Source organism: Triturus cristatus, chromosome 3_2 (assembly GCF_964204655.1).
Source record: "Triturus cristatus chromosome 3_2, aTriCri1.1, whole genome shotgun sequence".
Taxonomy (NCBI): Eukaryota; Metazoa; Chordata; class Amphibia; order Caudata; family Salamandridae; genus Triturus; species Triturus cristatus.
This window is the reverse complement of record NC_140584.1, coordinates 1,150,132,140-1,150,156,124: the sequence shown is the minus strand read 5'-3', so window position 1 is coordinate 1,150,156,124 and position 23,985 is coordinate 1,150,132,140. Positions and strand designations below refer to the sequence as shown.

The 23,985-nt window shown below is 46.2% G+C and overlaps 1 long non-coding RNA gene across 3 annotated transcripts in view; it reads right to left on the bottom strand.

Moving 5' to 3' along the window:
• The window catches only part of LOC146859292 (uncharacterized), a 279,048-nt gene that overhangs the window by 253,573 nt on the left and 1,490 nt on the right, over positions 1–23,985 (bottom strand). For all 3 annotated transcript variants that reach the window (XR_014979758.1, XR_014979756.1, XR_014979757.1), the window contains exon 2: positions 22,050–22,204. This is a non-coding gene — a long non-coding RNA (uncharacterized LOC146859292). The remainder of the gene's footprint in view (positions 1–22,049; positions 22,205–23,985) is intronic.

Sequence of the window (23,985 nt, the reverse complement as noted above, 5' to 3'; positions counted from 1 at the left end):
CATGGTGGAATTTGCCATAATAAGCTGTGGAGTTCCAAAGATGCTAAAAGGAGCACCATGAAGAAATGTTATATTTCAATGTACTGAACTTGTTTTTTTTCACTTTGATGATGTGTCTCTTATTATTTTGTTTCAACCTCCAACAGGATATCATTGACTGTGAGTATTGACAGCATTCTGAAATCTTCTTGTTACTAGCTTTAGTATTGCAATAGTTTTTTAAATATTTTTGTCTAGGCTTGTTTTGTTTGTTTGTTATTTCATGTTATTATGTTAATGTATTGTGCTGTGGTGAATAATCTTAAAATGGGTGCATCAAAAATGGTTCAGCCCCCATTATTCCCTTCAGATGTTCGAGAATATTTCTTCTCTGGAAGGAGTAGAAGGAGTTATTAAACCCTCATTGCATAGCCATGGTAGGGGAAAAATGTTCTACATTGAGGAAACAACATTTCCTGTTACCTAATTTGGGAACTAAAGAATGCAATATGTATGACAGCATACTGGGTGTGATTGTGGGAGGTCATGAAGGTGAAGAGAGAGACCTATACCAACTTTCTGTCAAAGTGTTAAAATCACACTTTGGTTCAAAGAGCAATATTGTGGTAGAACATTGCAAACATTTTGCTAGAATGTTAGCAATACAAGAGCAGATGGGAAATTGTATGGTCGGTCTTATGAACTTACCACGGACATGTGCATGAGGGGATTTCCGTGAGTTTCTAATTAGTGATCAATTGGTGAGAGGCATGAACAGTTTCAAAGTGCAGGAATAATTGCTGACAAATATTGGATTTCAAAGAACCCATTACCATAGTAGAGAGAAAGTCACACACTGCTGTGTGTATTAAAGGAATTGGTAATCAGGTCAATGTGGGTGAAGCAAACAAAGTTAGGGGCATATCATCAAGGACCGGCGATAATTATTGCTAAGAGCACGTAGCGCTAGGATAATTATCGCCGGCTAAAGTTGATTTTTGTCGCTGAGATAGCGTGCTATTAGCAACGCTTACCTCAAAAGCGAATAAAATCCTAGCGCTAACTGCCAAACATGAGATTATCGCTGGAAATCCAGAGATAATCTCACAAAGTTTGGCGTTAGCTGGATGATAGGGCATGGCAAACTTAGCCATGATATCCACCTTCCATAGGATATCATGGCTAAGTCAGTCTTGAAGCACGCATAAGGAAAGTAGCGATAACAGGGGTTATCGCTACTTTTCTTGCCACTATGCTTCTTAGCGTGGGGCTTGATGATAGGAGAAATGTCGCTTAGCGACATTTCTCCAGGCATGTCAGGGCAGGAACGCCCACTTTGCATCTCATTAGAGATGCAAAGCTGGGCGTTCAGAATTCAGGCGCTAATGCAAGGTTTCACGCGATAGCGTGACCTTGCTGATTTGGCGATAAAATTATTGCCACTTTTCGCCCGAAAACGGACGCAAAAGCGGCGATAATTTTTTAGCGCCTCGTTGATGATATGCCCCCAAGTCTTGTGATAGAAACAAAGGGGCATTTTCTCAAGAACTTGTGATAACCATCACAAATTTAGCTTAACACAACTTTGTATATCGCAGTCTATCACGAGAAAATAACACGGTCTTAACGCCCAATTCCCAACCCGGCGGCACCATGCAATAGCAGCAGGGTAGCGCGCCAAATTACCACGTTAAAAACAACGCGACAAACAAAAAATGCGAAATAAGAAACGCCTGAAAAGTTGCGATGCCACAAAGCGCGATACCAAAATCAGCGAAAACCAGCAACAGGCCTGCAATTCCCACGCGTCATGCGGGAAAATTCACTATAAAAGCAAAAAAAAAACCATCAAAACCTATTCAAACTGCGTAGCACCATGGATGCACCCGGACCGAGTGCAGAGGACAAGCCTAACTCCACAAGCCCCATGGAGGACCAGCCAGGAACCCTGTGTTCGGGGAAGGGCAAGGAGAAGAGGAAGATGGGATTCAGTGCCCAGGAAGACCGGATCATCGTCACGGAGGTGACAGAACACCATCAACAACTGTTCGTCACCTCCACTGCGGCACTGGCAACCCAAACTGAAATACGGCAGTCCATCGACACCAAAGTCAATGCAGTCGGAGTGTTGAGGAGGTCAATGGAAGAGGTAAAGAGGTGCCGGCATGAAGTGCACAGCCAAACCAAGGAGAAACTCGCCACCAACAGGAAGGCAGCAAGGGCGACTGGAGGTGGGCCTCCTGCGCCACAGGAGGAGCTGGATGTGCTGGAGCAAATGGTGGCCACAGTCATCAGGGTGAAGACGGTGGCAGGAGTTGGGGGCCTGGACACAGCTTGAAATGACCTGACCCAACAGCAACAGGGTGAGTAACTACCAGGGACTGGGGGACGGGGGAGATGGACACAATGGCAGAGATGCACAATTATGTGTATGACACTGCACACCCACAATGAATGTGGAACATGTCCCTGACACCCTTGGCACACTGCAGCACACATAGGAGTGCACGTAGGCCCACCTCCACTATGTGCACATATGTGCCCCCTCAAAATCACCAACGACACAACCGAGCCACGCACATGTGATGAATACAGAAAAGCAGTGGCTGTGTGAGCCACACTGACTATGCAAGTGACACTGCATGCCCGATAGCATGGCAGCAGCCAAAATACATGACATGGTGCACAAATCGACATGGAGGTGGCCCAGTGCGGATCACATCCGTAAAGGAGCAGGTCACACTCTGACATATCCACATGCACCCACAACCCATGCCGTCCAAAACACACAGCAGACGAACAATGCACAAGACAACAAAATCAGTCCTAGAGCACATATGACCCAGGTCGCAAACATTTCAGCCCTTGAAAAGCACACAATTCAAAGGCACACCACCTCAAAGGGATAAGGGTACACAAAATCAGAGCTGCAGGGGCAACTTTCCCACAATGCAGCACACACACATAGCAATCACAGAACATCAGCAATGACGGCAATGTGGTTTAAAGTGCAACACCTACACCACAGGACAGAGGACACAACAGGTTCCGCTTGTGCGTAGTAACTGGCCACTCACATCTGGCATTGACTGACACTGTGTGATGATAATGTACAGGCACTACCACACATCCATCATGTAGTCGAAAATCCCACTGTCTGCCATCAAATAGCCAGCTCCACCAAAACAGTCACAATGTGCATTGTCATGTAGTCTGTATGAAAACATCTGCAAATATTCAACATACAGGGGAAACTCTGTTAACCTGCATCTCCTCTTCACATTGCAGAGGGACAATCAACACTAACTGCAGAGCAGAACACAAACCCCATCAGTGATGATGAAGAGGACAAGCTGCACATATGTCAAGACACCCTACAACGAATAGTGGACAACCTCCACAGCCCACCCCCAGGAGTAGGGCAGGCCAGCTGCCTCGAGGTGACCCCACCACCTGCACAGGCCACACAGCAGGAAACACACACCACCACGGCTGTCTCCCAGAACCCCCACGAACAATACATGGAATTTCAACGCTGTGTTTTGGGTTGCCAGGTGGAGTTGGTGGATCAGCTGCGGGTGGGTTTTGAGCTCGTGGCAGTCAAACTCGACGCCATACGTGGGTGTCTGAGTCCCATCAGGGACCACGTACACTCCCTTACGGACACCCCCTGTCCGCACCATGCTCATCCACAATCCTTGACTGACATCGCTGGGGCCATTACTCAGATACAGGAACTGTCTAGTCAGACAGACACCAGCAATGACAGCACAGAGTTGGCACAGATGCGGAGGACAATGGAGACCATGGAGCAGATGCAGGCTGGAAGTAGGGCTGCAACGGCTGAACACCAGCGAGATGTAGATGGGATCTTCCAGGCCCTGCAGTTCATCATCTTGCCATTGCTGCCACTGAGCCAGTCCCAGATAACTGCAGCGGGAACTTCAACACACACATCTCTGACCCCTGATGCGTCAGTGGCACACAGTGATGCAGCCCCATCACCTTCGCACCCTGATGTGTCAGTGGCACCCAGTGATGCAGCCATTACACCGCCACACACACCGGGCACACCGGACACAGAAGAAGTATCAGAGGAGTAAGATGTGGATGGTAATTAGTGTGTGAGGAAGGAGGTAGTAGCATCCATCACCGCCAGATGGCCTGTTCCTGTCTGGTTCAGCCCTTTGCATCATGCCCTGGGACAACACCTCCCACTGTCCCCCGGAATACTCTGCGACATCCACCTGGACCCCAACATGGACTGCCACATCTTCACTGCTTGACAATTACACAGCAATCCTGCTGCGGACTGCACTCTCCCTCTTCCCAATCACTTTACAATCCCCAAAGGACTCTGGTTGGCCCACCCCTGGGCTTCCATGTTATGTGGGCTTGGATGGCCATGTACAGCTCCAGCTCCGTCATTCACCAGAATGTGAATAAAACATTCTAAATCACACAGATGTGTCATGAATATGTTCACTTATGTATGGAAGTATGGCTAAATGTAGGGACAATGATTGCACAAGAAGGTACACCCTGGTGAAGTACATCAATGCGCATGTTTATCCCTGAGACACATGGGCAATTGGATGACTGTGAAGGTGAGTACTAGCTGTGTCCCCATTGCACATCAACAGCAATCTCACAACACCCCAACGAAGGCACACGCCCATGTGTTGAATAGGGCTGTGTGTAGGAATGACCAAATCGGTAGCAGGCCAGGAGTAGTGTCCTACGTCACATGTGTAAACAGAACATCAAGTCGAATACCTATTCACACACATCTGTGTGGACACATTCTGTTCTGATTAATGAAATTTCTCCACATGGTCAGAGGTTGGACACCATACTCACATTGCTGAAGACACGTAAGTGCACTGGTCTGCCAGCAACTATCCCAAAACAATGTCTGGCTCACGGAGGTGGAGCTGTCAAAATGAATCCACCCCCATTGTACATGCATCAGTCAGAACCTGCCTGTGTAAGGACGATGCTCATTGTGGCACACGAGTGGTCATTCCCATCAACACTCATCACAGTTAGACACCAGTGAAGTTTCGTAGACTTTATTGGCATGTTTTTGTCAGTACGTACAAGGCAAGGGTCACAATAGGCAGGGACATGCTTAAGACACTTGCACGCAGCATGGGAAACTTTCAAGGTGCAGGAAATGGGGAGGCAGAGATGAACACCAATCATTACGGATGGCAACGGTCTCAGCCCACCTTGCCTTGCTGGACGAGTCATGTGTTGTTTGGCGTCTGCCCATTGCCCTATGTGAGGGGGCACCACTTACAGCTCATGGGGTCTGCATAGTGCTCTGCCATCGGACTGCGCCAACTGTCTGCTCATCTGACAGTGATCAGGTGAAAGGGTCCAACTAGGTCACTTTGCAATGTGTGTGCTCTCTCCCCAGCAGTGTGTCCGAATTGGTAACGTTGCCAAACGACGCTGTGCTGCTCCGACTATGAAACAGCATCACCTTGCACATGTGTGTGTACACACGTGTAGTTCCACGCATATGCATTCAGAGTCCAGGCGAAAGCAGACATGTCCTCTGTTGTGGTGGAATATGTGTGCATTCCCCACGATGCTGCAAGGTTTTGGGACCTAAGCTGTGGGTGACAATCCGTTGTGGCTGCAGGAATGTAGTTACTCGTACATGAATGCCAGCGCAGCCTCATGTGCAATGTGTTCCAATAGTACGTCGTTGTCTGGTTCAAGGAACACCAGTGTGAGCCAATACATTAACTGGTCCAGGCGGATGTGCTCAGTCCTTGCCGTTTCCCCAATCCGCAACACAGCCCAATAGGGGAGCGCCTCGATGTGGTCACTGCACACGAGGATTTATGCAAACTCCCATGCGCAACTGCCAGCACATACGCCAAATATCAGTGCATCCCATGCACAGCTATTCCGGTGACACTCCTGTTCGTGGGCCAACAGGGGGCGCACTGTCAGGTCATAATCCAATATAGCTACTGTTGCGTTGGATAGGCAGACCTCTATGGGCCACTCGAATGAGCATGATCGACAGTGGAAACAGGGCTGGACGCAGGTGACATAGGCAAGGTGGACGGTAACTGATTCGCAACAGGGATTTCAACAGATGCAGCATTCATGCATGGTACAGTTCCACATGACAGGGGTTGTGCATGTGCCCGGGAATACCTGCCATTGCGTTTGTTGGGCTCGTGGCACCGGCACTCCTCAAACCGGCAGACGTTCGTTGGACGATATACCACAGCTCTGGACAGTGAGTAGTATGTGTGTGCGAAGTTTGGATGTATGGGTAGTTTTTTACTTATGTGTCAAGGGCATCCCTTGCAGGTGTAGGTCATGCAGGGACAAGTGTGTGTCATTAGCGCAGTTCATGGTGTGGGAGTCGTCGGAGGCTGGTATGGTATCTCACGCAGTATGTGCAAGCCGCATTCAGGATCAAGATCAGGGGTTGGCTCGGCCTTAGGCCTTGTGTTTTGGGACAAAGGGGCTTTCATTCCAGATATCAGTCTGACTACTGCTTGCATTTCTTGAATTTGAGGTGGACTTCACGCTGACTTTGATGCCAGGCCTGTGATTTGGGGTGCACAGATTTCGAGACACACGCAGCTGTTGTCATGTTTAAATGAGCCAAGGGCCTGATTGGCCTTGCGCTCCTTGTTCAGTCTCTCTCTTTCTCTTTCTTTGTTTCTCTCTCCTTCTCTATCTTCCTCTCCTTTGATGAGTGCCCGACACACCTTCTTATCTTGGATATTGTCTTGCAGGCTGTGAGTCACAGATTGTCCATGGATGCCCCGCCATGACTCTTCAGAATAGTTGTTTGGTGACAAATTAGGATGTGACATTTTGTTTGGTCTTTCAATGGTGAATGTATGAATCAGGATTTCAGTACTCACATGTATGTTGATTGTTGCAATTGTGCGAGATGTGGCGGTGCTTTTGTTCATGTTTTCGTGCCGTTGATGTGCAGTGTCTTGGTCTGGGGGGGTTGGGGCCCGGAGGGCGGTCCTGGGGGTGGTGGCGGTGGGTGTGGTGGCCCTCTTGGGTGTCCGGCACACATGTTCAGTGGCTCCAATGCATCTGTTGTTCTTCAGGTGTGGCTCTGGGCTGGGCTCCCTTTTGTGGTGCAGGTTGTAGTCCGACTTTGCACCAGGTCGGAGCAGGTGTTAGTTTCCTGGTGCTAACGCGCTTTATCGCATGTTTTGTGTTCTTATCGCCGATCTGGCTGGTCGTTGAGAATGTTGTGGAGTGGTGTGGTTGCGGCTTTTTGCTCGGGAACGCCTACTCTGCATCTCATTAGCGATAGTTGCCGGGGTCATCTGTGGCGATGTTTTTTGCGGGTGCATTCACAGGAATATGAGTGGTATCAGCTGTTAGCACCAGCTTGTGAATGGGGAGATACATTTATCGCAACTTTGGCTGCGATAAGGTGCCGTTAACTCGGCGATAGCTCCTTGAGAATATGGCCCAAAGTGAGCAGAGTTTGATACTAGATGCAAAGGCTGTTGGAATAGTGAGAATAACATCACGAGCTTCAAATGGAGCTTGTAGGGAGTATGTCAAATAGCATGATGCTGTGAGCTGTAATTGTGGAAAAAGTACTATGCAAAATTGTGCAAAGTGGTTAAATTCAAGCGAATGATGGTTGAGTGTGTGAAAAAAAGTCAAAAGTGTTGTGACTGAATTGGAGTATGTGCTAGTGGTGACAAAGAATGAGCTAAAGTAAGAAGTTTACAGGAATTACTGTCCTAGTTGATTCAGGGTGACTTTGCACCTTACTAGGCAATAGGAAGTTCGAAAAATCTTTGGTGAACAGATTCAAGAATTGACCAAGACAGACATCAGCATGGGTGCTTACAGGAAGGTCACAACTGAGTCTGTTGGAATGCCTTGTACTGACATTTTTATTCTGAAGAGGATAGTCATGAAGTCTTAGGTAGTAAGAACATATCCAAGAGTGTTTGATGAAGAACTTGGGTTACTGAAAGATTTTCGACACTGCGTTATCCTTTGAGTGGTGCACATGATAAGACCAATACCTTGAATCATGTGCTTGCTGCTGCTGCAGGAGGAGTTGGAAAGGTTGCTATAGGCTAGAGAAATTTGGGAAATAGAGAGATTAAAGATCTTGGCTCAAAGTCTTCTGGTGCCCAGAACATAGTGGTAGGACTTGCATGGAGATTAAATCTTACTTGGTTTAGCTTATTTATTTCGAGGAAAAGATTTAGTTAATACTGAACGATCATGTGATTTATGTACATTGGAGGTCAGCATAACTGAACATTGTATGTGCTCATATTTGTATTGTGAGTCCAGTTTAAAGAAGGCATTAATCTTTTATATAAAACTGAATACATGAGAAGATTCTGTCTAGTGTCATATTTCCAGACTCAAATTCCCGCTACCCATTTAAATGAATTCTGAGAATTTAGGCAAATTCACTTTAATTAGCCTCATTTAACAGCACTTAAAAGTGATCCAGTGTAGAATGAACTTTACAGAGTGCACCCGTTTATGTTTGGAAGACTACAGTGTTATATATTAGGCTTTTGACTATTTACATGTTGCATGTCATACATTGAATTGTTTTTTGGTTTTGAAGTACTGTGAGCAATGCTATGTAATAGCCGAAATACACCAGGGTAGCGAGAGTACTTTATGGAATAAATGCTGAATAGCTTTTCCAAGAAGGGTTGTTTCTTTGTGTATGGAGTGACGAGGAGTATGAAAGTGATGAGAATACGGAAACTCTGGATCCTCATAACAACGTGCCCTTTGGTCAGGACCACGGCAGCGGCCAACGAAAGAGGAAGAGTAATCCGCCGAGCCCCCGTGAGGCTGTGAAGCTATAAGAAGAAGGAAAAGCGCTGAGCAGCACTGATGGAGTGGAAACAGTAACTGGTGAGTTGGTGGGCCCCTGGGAATCCGTACAAACTCTGGGGCATATTTACAAGGAACAGAGAAAATTAATGCTAAGGGTGCTTAGCGTTAATTTTTTTAACGCCCGCTATCGCTGGATAATATCGCCTGGTTATCGCATTTTTAACAACGCTAACCGCCTAGGCGATATAAAATCCAGCTATAGCGGCATTTTGGGAGGTTATCGCTGGTAATGCAGCAATAAAACTACAAGGATAGGGATATACTTGTTAATAGCCCATGGTGGACTTTGCCAAAAAAGCGGAGATAAAGCCCTTGTTAATATGCCCCTCTCTACGGAAGGCTGCATGCTAGAATAGAGCAGCGGGAGAAGGGAGAGCCAAGAGATAACCAGACAGCACTGAAGCAGTGCAATAAAGCAGTGGGTGAAAAGAAGGCATGGGTGTATAGCGGTAACACATAGAATGTTGGCTATCGAACTCAAGGAGTGGGAAGAGGTCACTCTGCAGGTATATACAGACAAAGCAAGTACAGCGGTCAATGCTTCAAGCTGCAGGAATACTCATGGTCTCCACATGGAGGAGATATGTTGTCCAAATGAAGAAGACAGGAAAAATTAAAGTGCAACAAAATGTCTAAATAGTGGGAGAGTAAATCCTTACAGTGATATTTAGAAGTGGTTCGCATCCCACGAGGATTGAGAATATTGGTGGCTTCAGGCTACGAAAACCCCCATAAAGATATATTGCAAGAATGGGCTAATAACAATGAATCCTTAAGAAGAGGCATTCTAATCAAATATGCTGAAATTGATAGGAATAAGGCATCAGAGGAAATTGCAGTTATTCAAGAAGAGATTGCAAAAGAAACAAATCAAGAGTCTGTGGCAAAATTCAACAGTGAAATGAAAGAAAGACCTGTAAAATTGAAGGACTCAATCAAACTGAGTAAAACAAAGAAGTTCAAATGAGATAAAGATAATTATGATCGAGGAAAGATCTTTGCATTTGCCAAGAAATTCAACACTCCACGAAGACAATGCCTCACTGAAGTTAACAGACTGGGCCAAGAGACGACAACTGATCTGAGTACTGAATACAGTTCAAAGGTAGACACGGATTCAGATAAAGGTGCAATAGCGGGTCCAAAGGTGAACATACCCTCTGTCATAGAAAAGTTGGATTTTTTTTAAGGCAAGAATGGCGATTCAATCTGCACCCAGGAGAGAAACAATTAAATCCAACAATGCACAGAGGAAGAGGCAGGGGAGGAAAAGGCGTAGGAACATCAGGAAAAACACGAGCAAATTTGAGATGTCATCAGTAATGTGAATCAGTGATGTCACTGACCATGTCATCAATGATGTAATACGTGACATCATCAGCAGTGCATTGCGGGGGGCGCGAGTTATAGTTAGCTGAACTAACTATAACGGGGGAATTTCTATGGTTTTGTACGAGAGAAATGTCCAACTAACTATAACGTCCCTGAAACCTACGTTTTTTTCAGTGAATTTCTGAGGTTTTTTAAAATGCTAATTTCTAACTATAACGTCCCTGAAACCTTTGGTTTTTTCAGTCAATTTCAAAGGTTTCTTAAATGCTTGCACACTAATTATTTCAGGCCCTGCCCCCCTCGCTGCACGACTGTGGAAACGCGCCCCCCTGGTACCTCCAGTAAGCGCCACAGAGCTGTGTTGCAGAGAGGTGCAAAAAGGGGCGTGGTCTTGGAACACTACTCTGCAATGCAGCTCTGTGGCACTTACTGGAGGTACCTGGTGGGCTAGTTGGCTCCCAGGGACCCTCAGGATTAAAGGGGACTTAATCCCCGAATTTACGACGCGCCAGGGGGTGCGTTTGCACACTTGTTGTTTCAGGCCCCGTCCCCTCGCTGCACAACTGTGCAAATGCGCCCCCTGGTGCATTGTAAGTTGGAAAATTAAGTCCCCTTCAATCCTGAGGGTCCCTGGGCGCCAACTAGCCCACCAGGTACCTCCAGTAAGCACCACAGAGCTGCCTTGCAGAGAGGTGTAAAAAGGGGTGTGGCCTCGGACCACCTCTCTGCAACGCAGCTCTGTGGCGCAAACTGGAGGTACCTGGTGGGCTAGTTGGCCCCAGGGGCCTTCAGTATTCAAGGAGAATTAATCCCCAACTAACAACGCCCCAGGGGGCGCGTTTGCAGTGTGGTGGGAAAAGGGGGCGTGGCCTCCAGCTAGATGCCGTTTTAAAAAAAAATATTATTTATTACAATGAGGGCTGTGTGGCCTCCCTTCTTTTACATTTCTTGGGCTCTGGGGACCCCATCCCCCAGGGCCTGACACCTTTTTATTTATTTGTTGTTAAAAAAATCGGCATTGGCCTCCCTCCCAAGGCCAATTTCGCCCCAGGGACCCCATCCCCTGGGGCATGGCCAGTCGTTTGTTCTTTTAGAAAAATAATGATTTCTTTGGAGGGGGGTCGCGTGGCCCCCCTCCTCAGGCCAATTATGGCAGTAACCATTACTATGCAAGTTTTTTGTTCGCATACCATTACATTGAAAGTGTTAATGTATACGAAGTAAAAACTTGCCTAGTAATAAAAATGGTATGCGGAATAATGTGTCATATTAAAAAACAGACATTTAACCCATTTTTTACACTACACTACTGAAACACCACTACACTTCCCTAAACCCTAAATCACTACCCCCTGTACGAACATACGCATTACCCCACTCCGGTCCCTACACTCATTCACTACCCATCACAACCCCCCCGACACTGCACTATCTACTAAAACAGTAACCTACACTACAAAAACACCACAACACTACCCTAAACCCTAAAATACTACCCCCAGCATGACCCTGCCCTGTGCCGCAGTCCTGTCCCTACTCCCAAACAATACCCTGCTGGACCCCCAACACTACCCTAAACCCTACAACAGTACCCTACACTACACAAACACTACAACACTACCCTAAACCCTTAAACACTACCCCCAGCACGACCCTACCCCTACCCCTACTCCCAGCCCGTCCCCTTCACTTAAACACTACCCTGCACGACCCCCTGACACTACACAAACCCTATAACACTACCCTACACTACACAAACACTACTGCACTACCCTTAATCCTAAAACACTACCCCATCACGACCATGCCCCTCCCCCCAGTCCATCCCCTACACTGAAACACTACCCTGCACAACCCCGACACTACCCTAATCCCTAAAACACTACCCTACACTACACATAGACTAAAACACTAATCTAAACCCTAAAACACTACCCTAAGCATGACCTTGTCCCTACTTCCAGTCCGCTCCCTACACTTAAACACTACCCTGCACTACCCCACGACACTACCCTACACTACACAAACACCACAACACTACACTAATCCCTAAAATACTAACTGCTGCACAACCCTCACCTATCCCCCACTTCTGTACCTGCACACAAACACTACCCTACATGACCCACAACACTACCCTTAAACTAAAAACACTACTGCTCAAACACAAACCCTACAAAATTAAACAGTCCCTCTTACCTCTCTCTCCTCGGTACTAAAAACACTACTGCTCAAACACAAACCCTACAAAATTAAACAGTCCCTCTTACCTCTCTCTCCTCGGTGGGTGCCCGAAGCCCCTCCTTCGATGCTGTTGTCACCTGTTCTCCTTCCACCACACCGTATTTCTGGCCTCCTCCTCACTGCAATTCGTCATTGCTGCCTCCTCGACTCCCGTCGTCCATACGCGCATTACTACGCATGCGTTGTTACAGCGCATGCGAAGTAATAACATGCATAGTAAAGACTACGCATTATTACATCGCATGCATTGTAACGCATGCCTAGTAATGGTACGCGATGTAATGACCACGTACAAAAGGGTGTTTACCCAACACAGGCCATGGGAGAGACTAGAAGTTCACACCTGGATGTCAGCGACAGTGATATGTGTATCAAAAGGTTAGCTCATGTCCTCAGCACTGCTATTTATGATTCTCTTATCAGCTCCATTTCTTTCATGAGATGTGGCTTGGCCCCTTCCTTGGGTCCCTCTCGGAAGCAAAGATCACCCTTTGAAGTGTACTGGAGAGCCTGGATCTACCTCTCTCCAGTGTGTCACACCCAGTTTACAGGAATGAAGCAATACACAAATCTGTCTGGGTGGATTCACCATGCAATCTGGGGTCTCCCAAAATAGAACACAGAGTCTGCCATGTATTGTACCATTCACTGGCACACATACACCCAGCACATGGATACAGCATACACGCACTGCACAGCACAATATCCTTCATGTATTGGGCCACTCGCAGGCACATATACACCCAGTATATGCTTAAAACATACATGCAATGCATAGTACTGCATTATCCCTGTATTGCACCGCTCAGAGGCACACATGCACCCATTACATGTACACCACATATGTACTGCAAAGCACTACGCTTCAAAAAGATGTAAGCCATGGGTGAGTAAACCACACAGCAGCAGAACCTTAAAGGGTGAGGCTGTTGGCCTCACTCCAGTGACACAGGTAAAAAGGATTTGTTTCCTTCTACTGATCACTACATGTTATGCTGCCACCCTGCAACCATGTTGCAAGGCTCCTAGTAAAGGCAGTAGCCTTCTACCACTATTAGGAGGGCACCCAATTTGGTCCTGTCACACTGCAGTCCGTGAGAAAGGCCTCCGTCATAGCACACATACATGATTTGCGTTTTGCCTATGACAGCAAAAAATCTGCCTTAGGGATCCAGACATCAGCATAGTTGGGGAACCCAGGGCAGGGGTGCAAGTCTATTACCATGAGGAGGACTTATGTTCCAACAGGTACTTAACTCTTCACTCTGCACCTGCTCTGGGCAAGCCCAAGTCCACCAAAACATAGGAGAAGGCCAGACCTCTGGAGCCAAACACAGGAGGGGCTCCCATTTGAAGGTTTGGTGGGAAAGGGTCATTTACCAGTGTCATTTAGGGGCATGGTTGAGGCTACCAGGGATGGTCTTTCTAGAGACCACATGAAGTTGCCATGTTGAAATGTCCCAGAATTCTATGCAGAAGGGTTGGAGCAGGATGGAAGGATGATGTGGCACGCTGGGGACGGATAGAGGTGCCTAATTTCCAGAACTTTCCACTTAAAACCCCTTGCACATGGGAGAGACACTTGAGAAGACAACCTAGGAGGAATGATGGGAAAAGAAGGCACAGCTGGAAGAAGAAGCCACCTGACCCCAGTGCGAAGATGGATTGAAGGACTTTGACTCCAACTGGCACCCAAGACTAGGATGGGTCTCTCTAGGCCTAGTGGCACTGGCTCCTTTATGCCCCCTGAGTAAGAGTTGGGAAAATTGACCTGCTAGGAGGTTCCTGGAGGCTTCCCTGAGGCTTCTATGGAATGGAATTGTAGGAATGCACACTTCCCAAGGAGAGGTTCACTGACTTTGCTGCTGCCATAAATGTGAAACCAAAGCCATGAAGCCTGGGTACTGCAGCACAGAGCATGTTCTGCTTGTTGGCTGTGGAGAGGCTGTGGTAGATGTCTTATAAGAAGGAGAGAGCATCAGAAGCCCAGGCAAAGGACAGGTCTGTGTATGGAAGCCTTAAAAATCAGGCTCCCCACTAAAAACCAAATGTAGATGCCAGGAGGCCTGAAGAAAATGCACCTGAGGCCTAGAGCTGTTTCCCAGGTTCAAAACTAGGTGCATAAATAACCAGTATGAAGTCAGCTCAATGAGACAGGGGAAACCAGTATCAGAAGCGTGATCACCCATGGAGATAAGGAGGAAACCAAAGCACATGGTGTTTCACTCTAATGCCAAGATGTGCCCTTGGCATTACCAAGCCCCTGGGAGTTGGCACAACCTCAACTTTATATTTTTTATAGAAAGGGGACATGCATGGGCCCCTCGCTCCGAGCAACCCTTGACCCCTAGTCCCAGAACACCTCCATCGTCGCAGGACCAAAAACAAAGAAAGGGGAGTGCCACCGTACTCCCCACCTATCACTGTACTGCCACACTCAGTGTCCGTGTCTAGGGGAGCACGGTGCACAGCACAGAACTACACCTGCCCACACGGAGTAGGCGGAAGAACCACCATGCCTGCTCCCATATGGCATCTAGGAATGGTGTCCTGCACACTTGGAGCTAGTAAGGGCTGTGGGGGCATTGTGGTTCCACCCCCTCACAGCGCCCAACAGAAGATAGAGAATGCTGTTGCCCCTGGTGGGACCAGGGCACCTGTAAAGAAAAATAAATGGAGTGCAAAGCCACGAATTAAAAATGCACACCGCGTATAGGGGATCACCCCATAAGCCCCCGCAGCCAGATCAGCTGGAGTAGCCTTGTCCTATAAGACTCGGGGACAGGCCTAAAAATTTGCATACTGTCCCAGTGTACAAGAAAGGACAGAGGCACTGGCATTTTTCAAAGTGTTCTAAGGGTTGCCTGGAGCAGGTCAGCCCTCACCTGAGCCTCCGCAAACGTTTCTTCAAAGTTGCCCTAAGCCTCTCAGGGGGTGAAACCAATGCCCCCAGGAGAGCTCTGCCTGAGTCTGAACTTTTCTGTAGGAACTCTGCAGTGTGGGTACCTTTGGTGGTTGGGGTTAAGGTTGCAGGGGTAGCAGTTTAAAGGCAGAAATTAGATGTTGAGAAATGTTACTCAATATAATGCCTTATCGATAATATTGATGATTGACAATGCAAGGTACTCTAATACAATTCATTATATTGAATGTTGGTATATTATCCCTATTGATTTCAATGGGGGATTGTAAGATGTATCTGCTTTTACTAATGTGGTGACACCCTGAGACAGCCAGTAGGCCTGCCTGATTGATAATAATGTCCACTCATATTGTAATAATAGTAAAGGTGGGTGGGGAAATGTCATTTTGGGTTCAGGGCTTGATGGGATGTATACTGTTCTGAGGGTGTCCACAAATGTAATTCCATCTACCTGATTGTATATATTGGTAATTAATGTGTAGTGTTTAGTAGTATGTGTGTAATAAATTATTTTTGATAAGAAAAAGCATAACTGCACAATGATTTGTGGAGTGTTGCCGTTGCGTACTCGCAAGCTGAAAGGTACTAGCCCACACCACCTCCCTTGACTAGGCCTTGGACTGCTCAGCTTCACTACCCTGGAAGAGTCAATTGCTAAAATGGGGTATTTGTTCCCAGTACAGGGAAGTTGTAGACTTATTACTTGAGAGGGACTCACATCCTTTACAACCTAATAACCCAATTTCTTACAATATCACTAATTAAAAAATTGGCTGTACATTTTCATCCTTTCAAGGTTGATAAATGAGTGCCAAGTACAAGGGTCATCTCTAACTCTCTATAATAGAAAATAACGTATTAAGGAAACCTCCTCTATTTTCTCCTTAAATAGTCAGAAAACTAAAAATTTAAAAATTCGAAAACATTATGCAACTGTGATACACTAATCCATTTTCCAGGTATGGGGTTTCTTTTACACACTTTACGCATGCTGGGAGTCTTAGTGCGCAGGGCCAGCGCAAGGCCTGGGCCCTGTGTACAGCTGTCCAGTGCCACACACTCAACCTACCAAGCTGGGGCCCAATACCAGTTTAACACATCCAGGTCAAGGCACACTGCTCTCGTGTCCCATGCTCATCAAATTGAGAGCAACGTTTCTCATTGCAATTGGTCCCTTGGGAGGGGGCCACTTCCCCTGGGCCTCACAGCCATGGTGTAGCATGAGAAGACCTAGGGGAGGGGAGTGAGGCTCCTATGGGCCCAGTTGTAAGAGAGACCTTCTGCAGGTTTGTCCTCATGTCCATACAGAGGCACCACAGGCCAGCTCCTACATAGTTTTAACCCTCTAAGATGATAAGGAACCCTCACTCCTTCAGCCATTTATGAAATTTAAAAGGGGTGGATGTGTGTGGCTGAGAAGGAGGGGCTACAGCCCAGGAGGGATCTGCACAAAGCTGCTTCAGGAGCAGGGACATCTATTGAGATGCAAAGAGGCCTCACTCAATGTGTCACGTATGCAAATTAGAGGGACCTCAAACATTCCCTTTCTGCCCAGGACCCCAAAAATCCTAGAACTGTCCCTGGCAGGCCTGGTTTACCTCAAGTGTTCTAGGTGGCAGCAGGGTCAGCTCCTCCGCTATGACAGAGGAGCGTCACCTCCCCTGCCAGCAGCCTCTAAACGTAAAACAAACCCGATAATAAAACATGTTTATTATTGGTTTTTTTCCTCTTAGAGCTGAGTCTGGGGGTGGTGCCATTGCGATGGCTGTCACGGAGGGGTTGTGGTACGCACTGCTATCACTGCGCATCTCGGTTTGGCTAGTCGTCATAGGATGGCCAAACCGACATTTGCACTGAGTTGTCTCCAACCCAAGCTGCGTTGCCAGGTCAGAGTTAGCAGGAACAAGCACCCAGTCTCCCTGGGAGCGCAAATCGAGGGCGCCCAGGCCAATCCTGATGCTGCTGTCATGCTGCTAGCAAAATAAGAGCAGCGTCTGGATTGGCCGCTGCGGAGGCAGTAAGCATGTATCTGAAGTGTACTGGAGCCAGAGAGGAGCAGAAGAGAGGCGACGTAGCAGGTAAGTTATTTGTTTTTGTGTTTTGTTGTGTGTTATTTTGTAGTCTCGTTCCCCTCCCCCACCCCACTACTTTGGTTTGACACCGGCCGCTACCGGGTGACAGTAGTTTGAAATAAAAACTAGTCTGAAATCTCTGTCACTGACGACATGACGCACCATGTTCAATATTAATGTTTCAGTAGCAGCAGGGGAAAAAATGCAGAAAATAGCAAGATTTTGTCAGCACAAGGTCTCTTGAAATAGTTGAACACTGTATTTTGCTAGGACACATCCGGTGAGCTGACCAAACCCCAGGTCACGTCGGTCCACCACAAAAAGCCATCAGTGAGCTGCGCGTGCAGCGTTCACCTTGAAGTAGGTCCTCATTTGGTGTGCTTTTGTCAACAGACCCCAGACAGAGTATGATTGCTGCCCCATTAAGGTAATGGTCGAATTCCTATGTGCAGGGAGGCCCCGTCTGGTGCCAGACACAAGCGGGGCATTAATGACTAACCAGTCGCTTGTCTGTGTCTGTTTACTGTTCGTGATGAGACAGCATGTGCTGTGCCTGGTAATAGGCTCCCCCGCCACCATGTCTGCAAGGGATGCACAATTCATGCTGTATAACTCTGCTGTGCCAAGGCTCCCCTCCCTGCTGCCACTTTCCCAGTCCATGTGGTTTTTACTTCTGGTTTTTACAGAATTTTACTTTATCACTGTTATTGATTGTTCATAATCCGCCTGACATATCTAATAGTTTCTGGGTTCGAGACTGCACCATACCAGGGGAGCAGGCAGTAGAATGGAGAAAGCGCCTCAGAGCGAAGCGCAGAGACACAATGGCTCACTTGGCTTCTGTTCCAGACTATCAGCGGTGCTTGAAAAGTACATTTATTTCTTCGCGTCATTGCTGGAGTAAGCATGAATCAAAGCCTGGAGCATTAACTCTTTGTTTGGGGCACCCGGTGAACTTTAAAAGTGGTGGGTAGAGTGATCATCTAGCAAGGAGGCAAATTCAGCACAGGACTGTAAAAAATTCAGGGCAAAGGTCAAAATTCAGGACAAAAAAGTCACGGCGAAAGGAGGAGGGGTCATATCCCACTGGTTTGCACTATGTATTCACTGTGCTGTGTATGAGATTGCCTCTAGGTATGCCACATCCAAATGGCACATTATGTCCTTGTTCAATAGTAAATTGATGCCCTTGAGCCCGGTGTCAAGGGCATCACTCCTACCCAAATATACCCAAACTTTCTTGGAGAGAAAGCAACATTTTGATTTTGTAGCTAAACATTTCAATACCCATGGCGAACAGTTTGGCAAACATTAAGGTAAGAGACTTTTTCGTATTCTGCAAGTTTAGACAAGTTGAACAAACCCATCAGGCTCACCTGACCCCTACTAGACATCTGACCTAAAAACAATTAATGAGGCAGAGTAGATGGTGTGTCAGACTCAGACCAAATGTCAATATACAAACAAAGAAAGGGGTCAAAGCTTTAAAGGTCCAGCACCAAACGTCACTACTTGTAAAGGCCTATTAAATCTCCACTGTACCTCGGTGCTTCAAATCTAGGATGTGACCCGCATACATCCCAAAAGAGTGGTTGAAAACCACCACTATCAAAGAAAAAAGGTTGACCCTGCACCCGAGAAAGACAAGTACTCATATATATGGATATCCTAGTGCATCATATTTAAACAGTAGAACAATATATTAATAAATAGCTTCCCAAATGAAAATGACAAATGGTTGTGTTTCTTGATTGTAGTCAGTATAATTCTTTTATTGAAAAACACTTTATTCTTTTAAAAGCACCACACAATTGCTTGCCAACTCGTTTCATCCCTCATGGGACTTCTTCAGGGCTTAATCAAAGTCTGTATCTGCTGATGGTATTGATGAAAGTTCAAGCCAAATTTAAAAGCAGCGATGAAGGCACAGTGTATTGATAATAAAATTTGCGTTGTCGGTGTTTTATCTGTATGTGCCATTAAACGTCAGAAAGAATTTGTATAAGCCGGTGATTTGGAATAAACCGGTGTTTCAAAGTAGTTATTGCGATAATAAGTTCCGCGTTATCGGTATTATGTCTATGTGTACTATGACCTTCCACAAGAAATCATGTCAAACGGTAAATCGGTATGTGTTGGTATTTCCAGGTGGTTATTGGGCAAAATGTGAAGACCTCTGTGCAAACGCGGACGTCTGGTTCCCTTCAAAATTGTAAAGAGAAACTATTTAATAATATACCGTTCTATTGTTTAAATATGACGCACTAGGATATCCATATATAAGAGTACTTGTCTTTCTCGGGTGCAGGGTCAACCTTTTGTCTCAGACCAAATGTCAGCGTGTGATGTACCCACAACTTTTCTGTACTCTCACAGCACCAAGAAGGCCCAACTGCTACATTGGAGTGTGTGTCAGGGACCCTATATACATCTCAAAACTGGGAGCCCGACCACCAGACACAGAATTAAAAAGCAGTCTGAGTCAAGGTCAGATAGGACATCCGCAGCAACTGATTCAAAGGGACATTGCTAAGAACCAAACAAATAAGAAAGAGAAGAACAAGGCGGGACAAATCCTAAAATTAGACAGGCCCTCCATGAGAATTGGAAAGTAGAGTGTACCTGGAGACTAGTCTCAGCAGAGAGGAAAGAAACAGAAGAGGCACTGTTCGGTAGTTGAATAAGCAGCACCCTCCCACCCTGGTAAACTCTGCCAATGCGAAGGTCCATTGGTAGAGGGTAGGGGCCGGTCCCCTTGGAATGTTGGACCTAGGCAATTGCCCACTCTTTCCTTGTCTTAAAAGTGCTCTGCAATCGAGTCAAGCCTGAACCAGTTGTCTGGCTCACCCCTAGGTGCCAAAGAACATACAGAAACCTCAAAATATTTGGGATGCAAATTACACAACAAACAAAATATAAAGATAAAGACTTTTCTAAACATGTACTTTAAAACATGAACAAAGCGTTGCAATTATCAGGCGTCTCTTATGTCATTGCTAATATAATTGTTATGGATGGGGGTCTATTACAGGCCATTGAAGCCTATACAAGTGAGGTTTTTACACAGGATCCAACTTGAACTGAATCGCGTGAATGTGCTCTGAAATGTCACTGACACATGAAGTGACTTGATTTGACTTAAATCACACAATTCAGTCAGGTGAGGCAGGATTTGAATATATGTTTACCGGTCACACATAGTGCAATTTAGCAATTGACTAGATTACTTTCTTTATCTCAGTCCACTTTAGAACCAGAAGATGGTGTTTTTTTTACAATTCTGTCAGATGAATAGTATGCTGTGTTCAGTAAATACAGGTCACAGGTTCATTTGGCACAATGTATTAAAATAAGGTACATATTGAAGGTGAGGGACTGCAGGACACTATATGCTAACATCACTGGCTTACTCAGTAGCTGAAGGGCATTTAAAAAAAGTAGGGATACTGCGATCCTGAGTGCAATGGGCATGGGGTCAGTGAACCTGGAGGCGAAATCAAAGGTGTGGCTATAAAGAACAAAATATTCAGTGACTATTTTTTGATCTTTCACCATCAGGTAACTGTATCTGAAATAATGCACACCTTAAATGAAAAATAAATGCAAGTTAAAAGAATCACTGGGAAATACACCATTTTATGTTATGAAACCTCTGTTGGTTAGTGTGACCCCCGCAGATGTATGTGTGTGCACTGTGCACCCAGAAGCCCATAGAACTGAATTCTGTTTGGTTCAGGAGGAATGAGTGACTAGTGTAGTTTTAGCGCTAGGAGGTCCCTCCCTGTCACAGAAAGCACTGGGAATTAGTAAGTCATTACTTTAAATGTGTATTACGCACAGTTTAAAAAAGGCTGTCACAAAATGTGGACTCAAATTTAGGTCACAGACAAAAAAAATTGTTTTAGATGGTAGTAATATGGAGATTCTACCCAGTGAATTTAGTTTTACAACTGCCCTTTAAAAGCACCCACTCCACAGCTCAGCCGTGAACATCCCTACAAAACCTCTCAAAAACAATAAATCTTTGTCTTCAGGAAGCTTAAAGTGTCTCCATCAATTACTGCCACCTCTACCGACTCCAAGGCAACGTTTATATAGCCAGAGTAACTACCTGCACAGATCCACATTTCTTTTCAGACAGCTGGCACCCGGGTGAGAAGGCTTGTTTTCTTATTTATGTGCCTGTTGCCCCCTCGGTTTCAAACAAGGCATTTAAACTATAGAACATTGGCCTTTTAGCACAAATGCTAAAATTATGGACAGTGGGCATTAGGGTTAATTCATGGACAGTCCGTGAAAATGACGGATGGGTGGTCATCCTAGTGGTGGAACATGAGGCCAAAGCCTGAATTAGACTGTGCTCCTGGGGGAGTACAACTGTCCCAAGGTGTGTTTCTGCCTCCGTCACTCCCCCCACAACTGCCCCTTGAGAAATGTGAATAATGGAGTAAAATTAGAGGATTCATACCTGTGTGGTTGTAAAGACTCCTTCTATAGTGTGGTTGTAAATAGTCTTTCTATTTTGTGCGCTCTATGTCCTTCTGTTTCATTCCTTCTCCCCTATTTGGCACAATTTCACATTCCTGAATCCCCCTCCCTTCTTTCAGTACCTTTTCTCTGCCCTTCTTCCAACGTTTTCAGTCTTTGTTTTTACATATCTCCATTCCTTCCGACGCCTCTGGGGACTGGTGCATCCACTCCAGGAGCCTGTGTTTAACCTCATGGCCGCAGGTTAGAATCACAGTGGTTCCACTCAGCCTTTCATCTTTCAGAGGTTGCCAAAAGGAGTACCGTTGAGGTGCATAAAAATAAACATTTGTTACTCAGTACAAAGATGCCCTTAGGGGTGAGTGAAAATTCAGAACCACAACTAACAGGATGCGAAGGAAAACCAGATGACTTACTCGCACCAGTGACTTGGAAAAACCTCAGACTGTCCCTCGGCTTTCTTTAACTTCCCTTCAGTCCCACCTTTATCTCCCTTTTGTCATCTTTTGTTATACGCTTCTTTCTCTCGTAAGGCATCTCCCTTTTTACTCCACTACTCCCCATTCCACTTCTTCAGCTTTCATCCTCTCTCTTCACTCTCACTTTGACGATGATCAACTCCCAGACTTCAGGGAAGTGAAACACCATTTTGCAGCTCCTACACAATTTAGGAGAAGCAAGCACATGGCAAACTGGCACACTGGAAGTAAGCTACACTGGACTTGCAGTGTGTTTAAGACAAACTCCCTGTGCCCCAGCTAAATTCACAGGATGACATTCATACTTGCATATTGGAAAGAGGCCGGCAGCAGGTCAGGGGCTGCAGACAGTGTGTGCTGCTACATCAGAGCCTGATGCTGGTGAATTATTGTAATTGCTATTGTATTTAAATAGCACTTACTACCCCTGATGAGGCTTCCAAGCACTTTTCAGTGAGTAGCACAGAACACAATCTCAGTTCCTTTCGAACGGCCCCACCCACTTCCTCCTTGAAAGACCCCGTCTGCTTCCAGCCCATAAAGATCAGGTTAGTTGGCTCAGGTACTGGTCGGCGCATAGTCAAATGATCAAACAGGCAGTGACATAGCAACGGTTTGGGGGTGGCTCCCTCCACCCAGCTCTTACCTGCAGTCTTGTGGCGGCAATCACCACCTGCCCCCGGCCCCCCATTAAACCCCCCCCCCCCCCGCTCTTCAATACATGCTTCAACTAAACAGGAGCTTGCTCCTGGTATACCTTTACAGCACATGACCTGGCTTCATGCATGACATCATCACAGTGGTCCGACCTCTTGCCTCCTCTTATCCCTCTTTCCAATTTGCTGCAGAGAGTTGGGGGGCAGTGAGGCTTGTTGATACCACCTCACCCTGTGACAAGTTGGGAAGGGTGCAACCTTGCTGTTTGACAGAAAACCTGGGGGTGCACAGGGCTTGGGCCATAAGACCAATAAGGTTGTCAGGGCAAAGTAAGTTTGTCTTATTTCGTAGGAAAAAATTCCAATAGGCAATGGTTCATTTTTTGGGTGTTTGTAATGATTTTATCACACTATCCTTGAGAGTGAGTGAAAGAGAGAACTGACAGCCAACACGTGTTTCACCCCTTACATGGCCATCTGGCCCGGGGCTTCCTCAGGACTGTACATACATTTATTACAGAAGGATGGAAAGGAGGGTATAGTGTATCCCCGTGACGGACAGAAAAGGGGATAGTGAGATAAAGGAGGAAAGGGATAGATAGAAAAGAAAAATGAGATTGTTGATTTGATAGAAGGTGAAGTAGGAGGTGAATTTGCTATTTAATAAGCCACATGCGGGGAGGGGAGTTGTGTAGGAAGGGGGGAATGTCAAAGCGTGGCCAACGTGCAATGTTATGGAGAGCATAACATGATTGATCACCATAATTTTGTAAAGAGAAACCACCATGAGGGGGGTGGAAACGGTAAGGTCATAAGGGTGAGAGATATATAGGATCATGATGGAATAAAGAAGGGAAAATCGAAAGGTAGAGCAATAGCGAAATAGAGAGACACAGCAGGATGGCAGAAAGCACATGTATTTA